The sequence below is a fragment of the Myotis brandtii genome, unplaced genomic scaffold (genome assembly GCF_000412655.1).
Source record: "Myotis brandtii unplaced genomic scaffold, ASM41265v1 scaffold704, whole genome shotgun sequence".
Taxonomy (NCBI): Eukaryota; Metazoa; Chordata; class Mammalia; order Chiroptera; family Vespertilionidae; genus Myotis; species Myotis brandtii.
In genome coordinates, this window is record NW_005370762.1 from 279,821 (window position 1) to 289,834 (window position 10,014).

Genomic DNA, 10,014 nt, shown 5'->3' on the forward strand with positions numbered 1-10,014 from the left:
ACTGCATGCCCTCTTGGGGTACTCGCCTGGTGTGGGCTCAGGGACTAGGGTCAGGGATTCAGGATGGGACCAGTTGGAAGGCTGTTGGCTTAGTGTGGGATCGGCTACTGTTTTACTGAACAGTGGAGAATGTAGTGGTCGGTAATGGGCAAGACGCTGCACTCATCTGCCTCTTTATGATACAGAGATGTGGTGTCCTGCTCACGTTAGGTCCAGTCTGACTGTATTGCACCCCCTCCACTATCCCTTGGTTAAAGGAAAAAGAGTTTGTAGTTCATTAGAACCGAGACACCAAACTTCAGACCAGGCTGCCTGTTGCTAGCAGTGCCTTCAGCATGTCTAAATTAATTGTCTGTTCAGTGGAAAAAAATTAAGGTATTTTACCTTTTTTACTTACAAAGATGGTGACTTTGTATAGATGCACTTTATTTCAGATTTAAGTTGTTAGTTTATGGCTACAAAGGAAAGGGAGATGCTGTTCATTTAAGTACTTCCTGTGGGCTCTCGGTTGACTGCAGGTCTCTGGATCCAGAAGGGTGAGCCAAGCCTTCTGAGATTTGCAACGGGGAACAGCCTGTCTCTTCTTTCTCATACTTCACAAATAAATCATTTTGCCCTGAGGGATAATAGAGGTGCATGAGCCAGTGGGATAGCGCATTTCCTGCTTAAGAAGAAGAGATTTAGAGTCAAACATGTCAACACTGCCACTTACTATTCTGTGACTCCAAGCATGTTAGTGAGTATTCTAAGCCTCAGTTGCCTGTTCTGTAAAATGGGTACGATAGTAGTCCCAATCTACCTTATGGGGCGTTAGTCAAGATAAATGAGACAATGCACACAAAGCTCTCGGCACAGTCCCTGGCACACGGTAGGTGATGAAGTGCCACCAGCAGTAACACTGTAGTGGAAGCCACGGCCGCTGCTGCCTGAGTTGGAGAACGTAAGGACGTAGGTAATTCTATCCATGAACATGGCTACCCCACCGCTGATAGCCCACCCTCCCCTGTGGTGAAGGTCCTGTGCAGTTGAGGAACCCTTGTACTGGCTTACAAGAACTGACTGCTCATTTGTCAGGGATTTTGTGAGACACTTAATAAGCATGCTATTACTAAAAATGAAATTATATAAACTCAGGCTTAAATAAATTGCAGGGTGGAGCAAAAGTATGTTTACAGTTGTTTATATGGGAGATAATGCAGTAATTAATAAACAATAATACAAGGATAAACACTGTGTGTCATGTACTCTCAACTGTAAGCTGCATTTTGCCTGACCCTGTATATTAAAGAGAAAAGGAAGGGATCCTCAGCATTCACCACTTCCTGATTATTTTACTGCACGATCTGCTGCTCCTGAGGTTACTTACACGCACTTTGTCTGTGTGGTGGAGTCGTCCCAGCTCCTCTTTCGGTGGCTCCTCTTTGCGAGCTGGAAATCGGCCATGGTGGCGGAATTTACAGCACGGAAACCGGGAAATGCTACACATCAGGGCCTTTGTTAGGTTTTGTTTTGTCTTGTTTGTTTTCCTGGAGAGCCAGTTGTTAAATATTTACCAGCACTCCTTTGGGTGAAACTTGCTAATAAGGTTGGCTGTTGCATTGTTAGACAAGTGCTGATGGTCAGAATTTTTTTTTTTTATTACACTGAAATGTGTTCCTTCGAGCTTGAATTCTCGTTAGAATTTTCAGTGTTTGTTAACTGGTGAAGAGGACCGTAACTAAATACCCTGGTCCAAGTCCATGTCTTGGTGCTGGTGTCCACCCCACTGGCCCTCTTCACAGTGTGCGGAACGTGGGAAGCCCTGGAGAAATTCTGTTGAACTGACTGTCTGTATTCAGATCAGGGTTTTTTTGAAATGTTATTTCTCAGATGGGGCTTTCCCCCCCTCCCCAGTTTCAGAAATGCTGAAGTTGTGATCCTAAGGAAATCCGGCCTCAGAGTTCAGATGGATGTAAATGTCCCCACTTTGGGGATAGGCTGTTTGACTCTTTTCTTTAAAATCACTGACTGAATAGAAGGGAAACAGGTTTTATTTTGGGGCCACCGTGAAGAGCCAGTCCCTTTGCTGAGATCCCTCTGTGTAAGTGACCCACACAGGACAATTCCTACAGTGTCTGACAGAGCCTGGGGGTAATGTCTGCCAACTCAGATCCAAGACCCAGAGAGATGAAGGCAGCAATTTGGGAAAATAACCCAAAGCCTGTGGGAAAGAAGGTTATTGTGAAACACTGGGGTTTCTGAAACTGAGGCAGAAAAGCAGATGAAAAACCCACACTTGGTCCACTTGACTGCAGCTTTAAAGTGAGACTTGTCTAGAGTTCAGACTCTGGTTGTGTTGCTCTGATGAGGTGGCTCTGCGACCTTGGGAAGGTCACTCACCATCTCTGAGCTATTGTTCTGCCGTCTCTGAAAAGAGGGATTGTAATACTCATCCTATTGTTTGTCAAGCGGATTAAATAAGATAAAGATATGAAGGCCCAGGAACATAGGACTACTAGCTCTCCACTTTCTATATCAAGGGTCATGTCATGTATCTTAGGGTTTGAGGGAATTACATGCCTCTCAAAAATCAGGTGCCCTGTCTGCATCGAAAACAATTTGCCTTTATAGATTGTAGCTATGCATTACCTTGCCATTTGCTTATTTTAAAAATATAATAAAATAAAACTGTTCAAGTTGTCCTTATTGTGGCTCCTGGCACATTAGAGGAGATGGTCATCTGGATTCTGCCATTTTGCAGAACAAATACAAAAGTTTTGGCACATAGACTTGTGTCTTCCAAGAAGCTGACACCATGTGTGGGGGTTAACAAAATTTTTGTCCCCCACCATGACCTTCATGCAGAATTTCCCAAAGTGAGAATACTAAGCTCAGTGTTTTATAAACTCCACTAGCCTGGGAGAACATTATAGTAAGAGTCATTTTTTGTCATCTTCCATTACACACCAATTTCCTAGGCAAAACAGAATGTAGGACACTGTTGAGTAAATGAAATAATAGGCGTGTGGTGAGAGGTTAATAACTCCCATTGCTGATTCCTGAAATGAAGGAAAACCACGGTGTCACTTCTGCTGTTGACATTTTGTTCTGTGTCCCCTCTTGAAGCAAACAAAATATCTGTGCACTTTTAAAAGGCCTCTTTTCTTTCTTTTCAAAGTTCTTTGAAATTGTGTCTCAAAATGATTTGGTTGATGGAAACCTGGCCTTGGTGAGGAGCCATTGACACTCCCCTCTCTTTGCCCCTGACCAGCTTCCCTGGAAATGGTGGTAGCAAACCATCAGAAAGGTGAGGGGGTCCTCAAGTCCAAAAAAAAATCAGCTGTACATGGTGAGAAATATAAACTCATGGCAATGTTTGTTTTAAGGGCAGGGTAAAGTTTTATACAATTTTGTGGAAGCCCTGGCTGGTGTGGCCCAGTTAGTTAGGTGTCATCCCATGCACTGGGTGGTTGCTGGTTCAATTCCTGGTCAGGGCACATGCTCAGGTTGTGGGCTCAATCCACGGTAGGGGGCATGCAGGAGGAAGCTGATCGATGTTGTGCTCTCACATCAATGTTTCTCTCTTCTCCCTTCATCTTTCTCTAAATATCAATAAACTATTTAAATTTTTTTCATTGAAATAAATAGGAAAACCAAGAGCACTTTAAAGTAAGTCTACAGATAATAACACTCAAACATGGTCCCATCTGCTATGTATATATGTACGTATGTATCCATCTGTTTATTTATTTACTTATGTTTGCCTTCCCCAGTGATCTCTCAGCATATACCTCTTCAGCAGACCCAGGCCCAATCTCTCATTCTCTTTCTCTATTGATCTAAAACCATCTTTTCTCTAACACTCTGTTTCCTCACTTGGCTCAGAATCCTGGGAGATATTGGATAAGAATCACCCATGTCCCAGGATTAGGAGAAATAAGCAGTGGCTTTCAGACTTTGTTTAAATGCAACTCATAGGAGTAACTGCTTTTTAGATCCTGCTCAGTATACCCCAGTGTGTAATAACAGAGCTTGCTCTTAGGTGAGAAGAACTCTGACTTTTTTTAAAAAAATTCTCATTCAATGATATGTTTTTATTGATTTTTAAAGAGAGAGGAAGGAGGAGAGTGTGAAACATCAATGTGAGAGAGAAACATTAATGGGTCGCCTTGCATATGTGCCCTGACCAGGACTCAAACCAGCCACCTTCTGGTGTATGGGACAACACTCCAACCAAGTAAGCCACCTGGCCAGGGTAGAATTCTGACATTTTTAGTTATTTTCTGTTCCATTTCATTCTTTTATTTAAAAATGCTGCCCCAGCCAGTTTGGTTCTGCTCTGTGGTTAGAGTGGCAACCTGCACACCACAGGGTCATGGGTTTGATTTCTGGTTAAGGGCATGTACCTGGGTTGCAGGTTCCCCCACCCTGGTGGGGGCAGGAGTGGGAGGCAAGCAATCAATGTGTCTTTTCACTTCAATGTTTCTCTCTCTCTCTCCCCTCCTCCCTTCCCTCTACTCTCTCTGGAAATCAATGGAAAAAATATACTTGGGTGAGGATTTTTAAAAATGCTGTTTCTAATGAGCTAACTTAAAATTTTAATTCCCCAATGGGATGTAATCTTCAGCTTGAAAACACTGGCCTAGGGCAGTGCACCTCAGACTTCAATTGCACCCAGAACCCTGGGGTCTGGATTAGGGGCAGGTTCTTATTCTGTAGGTCTGAAGTGGGGCCCACAATCCTGCAGTTCTAACCAGCTCCCAGGTGACTTTGACAGATCTACAGAGCACTTTGAACAGATGGCTTCTCCAGCACAGGGACTGTTCAGCACCATGGACAGGTGCCCATAGCCACCAACCAACCAACCTTTGTGTCACCCTAAGTGTTTGGCCTCTCTGCAAGGCATGTGTCAGCATTGGGGGATAACTGCCATTGGGGAGAACTTTCCACAGACTGCCTGATCATGTGGATCTCTCTCTCTCTCTCTCTCTCTCTCTCTCTCTCTCTCTCTCTCTTTCTCTCTCTCTCTCCCCCTTACTCCCTTTTCACCTCCCTCCCTCTCCTTGCAGTAGTGTCCTGGCCAGGGACTGGGAGCACAGAGTTTAGGGCTGGGGACCCCCAAGAAACTCTGCTCATAAGAAATAGTCCAGCTTTTTCTCACTTCCCTCCTGGTTGCCCGATTTGCTCTAGGTCCTCCTGCTCTGCCTTTATGTGGGGTCTTCCAGAAAAGGCTCAGAATTCCCTTCCTTCATTTCCTCCTGGTGAAGGCCTGCTTAAGTGATAAGGCAACATCTTTCCCTTTGTGTGTGTTCCTCTTGCCCTTTGTACATAGCTCTGTAGGAGACCTAAGCATGTATTATTACAAATATTTCTGTGTACCTATCCTCCCTCAAATAGGCTAGTCTTTCATGGCCCTGGTCACATTAGAATCTCTGGGGGAACTTGTGAAAATGCTGATTCCCAGGCTGCACCCAGACCAATTAAATCAGGATCTCTGGGTATAGAGCCTTGGCAGCAGCATTCTTTAAAGTTCCTAAGTCAGGGCTGAGAATTACTGCATTAGTCTCTGAGCTCCAGGAGGCTATAAAGCATGCCTTATTCACCCCTTCTTCCCCTCATCCCTCCCTCCTCCTGCTCCTGCTGTTTTCTTTTTACTTCTTCCAGCATGTAGCACAATGTCCTAGACTCCTATTCAGTGTCTAATGAATAAGCAAGTAACATAACTAGCTAAAATTTCCTTAGCACCTACTATATACCATGAACTAAAGGCTAGCATTTTCCTGCATTACCTCACTAGGACTTGCAATGGACCTATAAAGTGGATCTTATTTTTCAGTTTGCAGAGGAACTGAGGCTTAGAACGGTTAAATTCCTTAACCAAGGTCACACAGCAAAACGCACAGCCAGAGTCTGAACTTGATCTGGGGTGTGCTGGCTATTTGGAACTGGCACCCCAGGGTACTCCAGGTCCAGCATCTTTTATCAAGGGGGACACAAAGCCACAGGTAAATGGAATTCATGTCTCTCCATCATCAATTTTTCTAGAGTTTTAGGGAAAATATTTTGAAATAATAAGACCCCTTATTAATACCTTCAGTTTGCCTGGCACTGTGCTTAGCAATTAACCTTCATCACCTTCATTATCTACTTGAGTTTCATGGCTACACTGTGAGGCAGGCATTATGATTTCCACTTTGCAGATGGGAACATTGAGGCTCAGAGAGGTCAAGTGGCTCTTGCGAGGTCACCCAATCTGAAATTGCTGAGTCAGATTTGAACCCGTGTTTTCCTGACCACAAAGACAGTCCCTCTTCATGGCTCTGGCCATTCTGTATTTGCAGAACACTCTTGGTGTGATTATCTCATTAGATTCTCAGAGCTCAGCAGAGAGATGGATGACATGATTGGAAGAAAGGTTTGGGCTGAAGAAAGGAGGGTGAGAGATCATAGGGATTGCCCACCTGGGAGAAGATAACATAAGTGGGGTCTCCACAGACCAGGAGGGCTTCACATTGAACATGGAAGTGGATCAGCCTTTACTCGCTTCCCAAGAGCTCCCAGCATTCTTAGTACCCTCCCGAGAGCACGGGAGAGGCAAGTGCAAGGCAGGGCCATCACTCTGCCTGCTTGCAAGGGAAACAGAGGACCCTCTGTTGTTGCTGCTGGAGCTCCACAATGATAGATGGAGGGCCATTTGTCGAGCGAGAAGCCATCATTCATGGAGGACAATGGCCCACTGGGACCCAACACATTTGGGGAAGAGCATGAAGCAGACAGAAGCAGGATTATGTGAAACAAAGCCAAAGGAAATTTGTTAGGAGTCTGATTTCCAGAGCCTTGACATCGGCAGGAATGAAGCTCTTTCTGTGCAAGAGTTATTAGCAAATGTATTCAGAGCGGGGGCAAGTTCGCTGGCTTCCTGGTGTCCGTTTCCAGCAAACATTGGACATGATTGTGTAGGACTTAGCAGAGGATTATCCTTTTAGAAAGCATTTCATTGGGTATGTTTTGATAGGGAGGGAGGGTCTGGTGCATGTAATTTACTGGGCTTCCTGGGGAAGCACTGAAGTGGGGGGACCTGGACCCAGAGCTTCAGTGTCATCAACTGGGGTTTTCCTTGTCCTGATTCCTAGTCCCTTTGCATAAGGTCTGGGAATAAATAAATTGAATGATTCATTTCACTTGGCTTTGGAATCATATTCTAAAGTAGTAGGGCCCCACCCTCCACTTTGTAACCTAGAAAAGTTAATGTTGCATGTATGAAAGGCAGCTTACAGCTACAAAAGCAACTGAGGTCAGGAGAGAATGATGGAAGGGCTGCTTCCTCGCCTTCTGGTTTTGGGTCAGGGAGCATCATCAGCCATGCAAATGTACGGTCTCCGACAGTGCCTACGGATGGGGTCTTCTGGGAGACAAATGGAGTGTATAGAAGCCTTAATGAATGTGGAAATAAATGGGCAGCCCGTCCCGATGGTAACAGCGTACACAGCCTAAGTCTAGGCTCGCTGCTGAGGATGAATATGCTGGCCCTGGCAGAGAAGGCTGAGCTGAGTGGGGGCTGGTGCATCTCATTAAGATAAGGAGAGCAACCCACCTCAGGGTGTGCTCGAGGCAGGCCTGGCAGGGCCTCTTCCCATCTCGTGTCTCACCATGCCTGGGGCAGCCCTCAAACAAGGGAGAGTTGGGACCACTTGCTAGCTGAGTCCTTGCTGACTACCTGGTTCTTTGCTAGGCACTGAGGATATGAAGATGAATGAAGTCAAGGTGGTATTGCTCAGTGGTTAAGATCATGTTTTCCAGAGTCACGTGGCCTGGATTCGAGCAGGAGGTCTGCCACCTGCTTGACCTTAGGCATATTACCTGGTCTCTCTGTGACTCAGGTTCTTCATCAGAAAAATGGGGGAGCTTAAAGGAGGCTGTGAGTGTTTAGTAAGCTAATATTCGAACATCACCTAAAATAATGCTCAGCAATAGTAAGGGTGTATGTCAGGTTTTCTGCTGTTATTGTTATTATTTGACATATACTTACTGAAATACACTCCATGTCAAACTCTGTGCTGTGTGCCAGGGAGGAGGCAGTGAACAGGACAAGGCCCCTACCCTCATGCACCCATGGTGCCAAGGAGCCAGCCACATAAATGACTACGTGGAAGGAGGTGCTATGTCCTCTGAGGAACACTCAGATGGAGTGCTGTGGGGAGTTGGTGGGAGAGATGAAATCAGCCTTTGGACCAAGGATTGCTTCCCGGAGGAGGGAGCCCTCATCGTGGCTGTTGAAGGACAGGGAGGAATTACTCAGGTGGAGTTGGCAGGGCGAGGATCTGCACTGTTCCTGCCTGGGAGGAGTTCTCCTTCCTGTGAGAGTACGTAGAGACCTTCAAGGTTCAGAGACTCACTCAGGGCCCTGCAGCCAGTAAAACAGTTCCAGGGAGGAAGGGAAGACAGATCACAAATTGGTTGTACTCTGAGTATCATGGGATTCTGAGGAGGAAGAGGCAGCAGGGGCTTGACTTGCAGGCAAATGCTTCTCACGTGGGTTGGGGAGCAGACACTGGAAAGGTTTGGATTGTTCCAGAAGAGGAACAGCATGAGCAAAAGTTCAGAGGCAGGAATGGGCAGAACACATCTAGCAAAGGGACAGCAGACCTGAGAAGAGGCCAGGAGTGCATGCTGGGAGGGGAGCATGGCCAGTTTGATTATGGAGAGCCCAGGAGGTTACACTCAAGTGTTGGGCTTTAATCCTCAAGAAAGACAGTAGCAGATGACTTTGATTTCACTCTGAAGATTTTTATGGGCTCATAAAAAACTATATATTGTGGGCTTGTAAAATATTAGCCCAATGGACAAGGTAGGATTGAAAAGGTCCAATGGAGGCCAAGCCCAAGGAACTAAATAGCACATCCACTGTATTTCCCCCCACCCCCCACCCCATGCCTCCATTGCCTCCAGTGCTTAGTCCCCAATAGCATTGAAGTAACAGTGGCCGGGAGACCAGCATGCAACGTGCCAGGCACTGCACTAGCTACTTGCCCTGTGTCTTCACACTTGATCCTCACCACAGCAGCCCTGTGGGATCTGGGCATAGGAACCTCGTCAGAGAGGTTATGTGACTTGGGACTTGAGTCTCTCTGACTCCAAGCCTCTGCCTCATCCACTGATGATCCGATGGAATTCCATGTACCCTTGGTTGTCATATTCGGCATCTTGTGCAGTTAGAGGCTGGAAATGCTCGGTGTGCTCACTGAGCAATCAGGATGGATTCCAGTGTTTGCTGTGCCATTCACAGAGCCCCTTACTGTCTCTCTTATAGCAGCCTGAGCTATTATTAGAAGGCTGGAGAAAGAATAGATGAACTGAGGATGTCTGTCTCCAAGTAGGCACTGCCTAAATCAGAGTTTTCTAAGGGTAACTCCTAAATGGAAATAATGTTTTAAAACTCAAACCTAAAGAAAGCAGAACCCTCTCTTCCTACCCACTCCATGGCCAAAGTGACTGGGAGGTGGGGAAGGATCTTTGGGATTCTCTTCTATCTTACTTGTTTTATTCATTTTCCCAGAGAGACCCCACAAGGACACCCCTCCTTGTAAGCCCCTAGACCTGTGGTGGGGGCAGGTCTGGAATACCAGGCTGGGGTGAGAGTGAGGAAATCATTTATTCAAGGCTCCACCCCCTTGCTGCTCCATGGCTGGTACGAGCAATGGCTGGGCCAGGCAGGATAAAGAAGGTACATTATGACAGTGAGGACATGAATGGAGAGAACTCTGGAGGTGTGGATTGGCTTCTAGTCCAGCCTTATTACCATGGATGAACCTTGCTCTTCTCGCTCTACACCTGTAAACTATGAAGTAGGCATGTTACCTGCCAGGATTAAGTTAAGCAGTGTATGGTCATATCCATGTGGAGCCTGGTGCACAAAATCCTCAGGAACGACTTTGATTGTTCCTCATTTGTTTGCAAGAAGGATGATCAAAGTAGCCAGATCAAAGTAACCACATACCGTCCTTATCTGCATTCTGGCTGGTCTTGCATGTTATA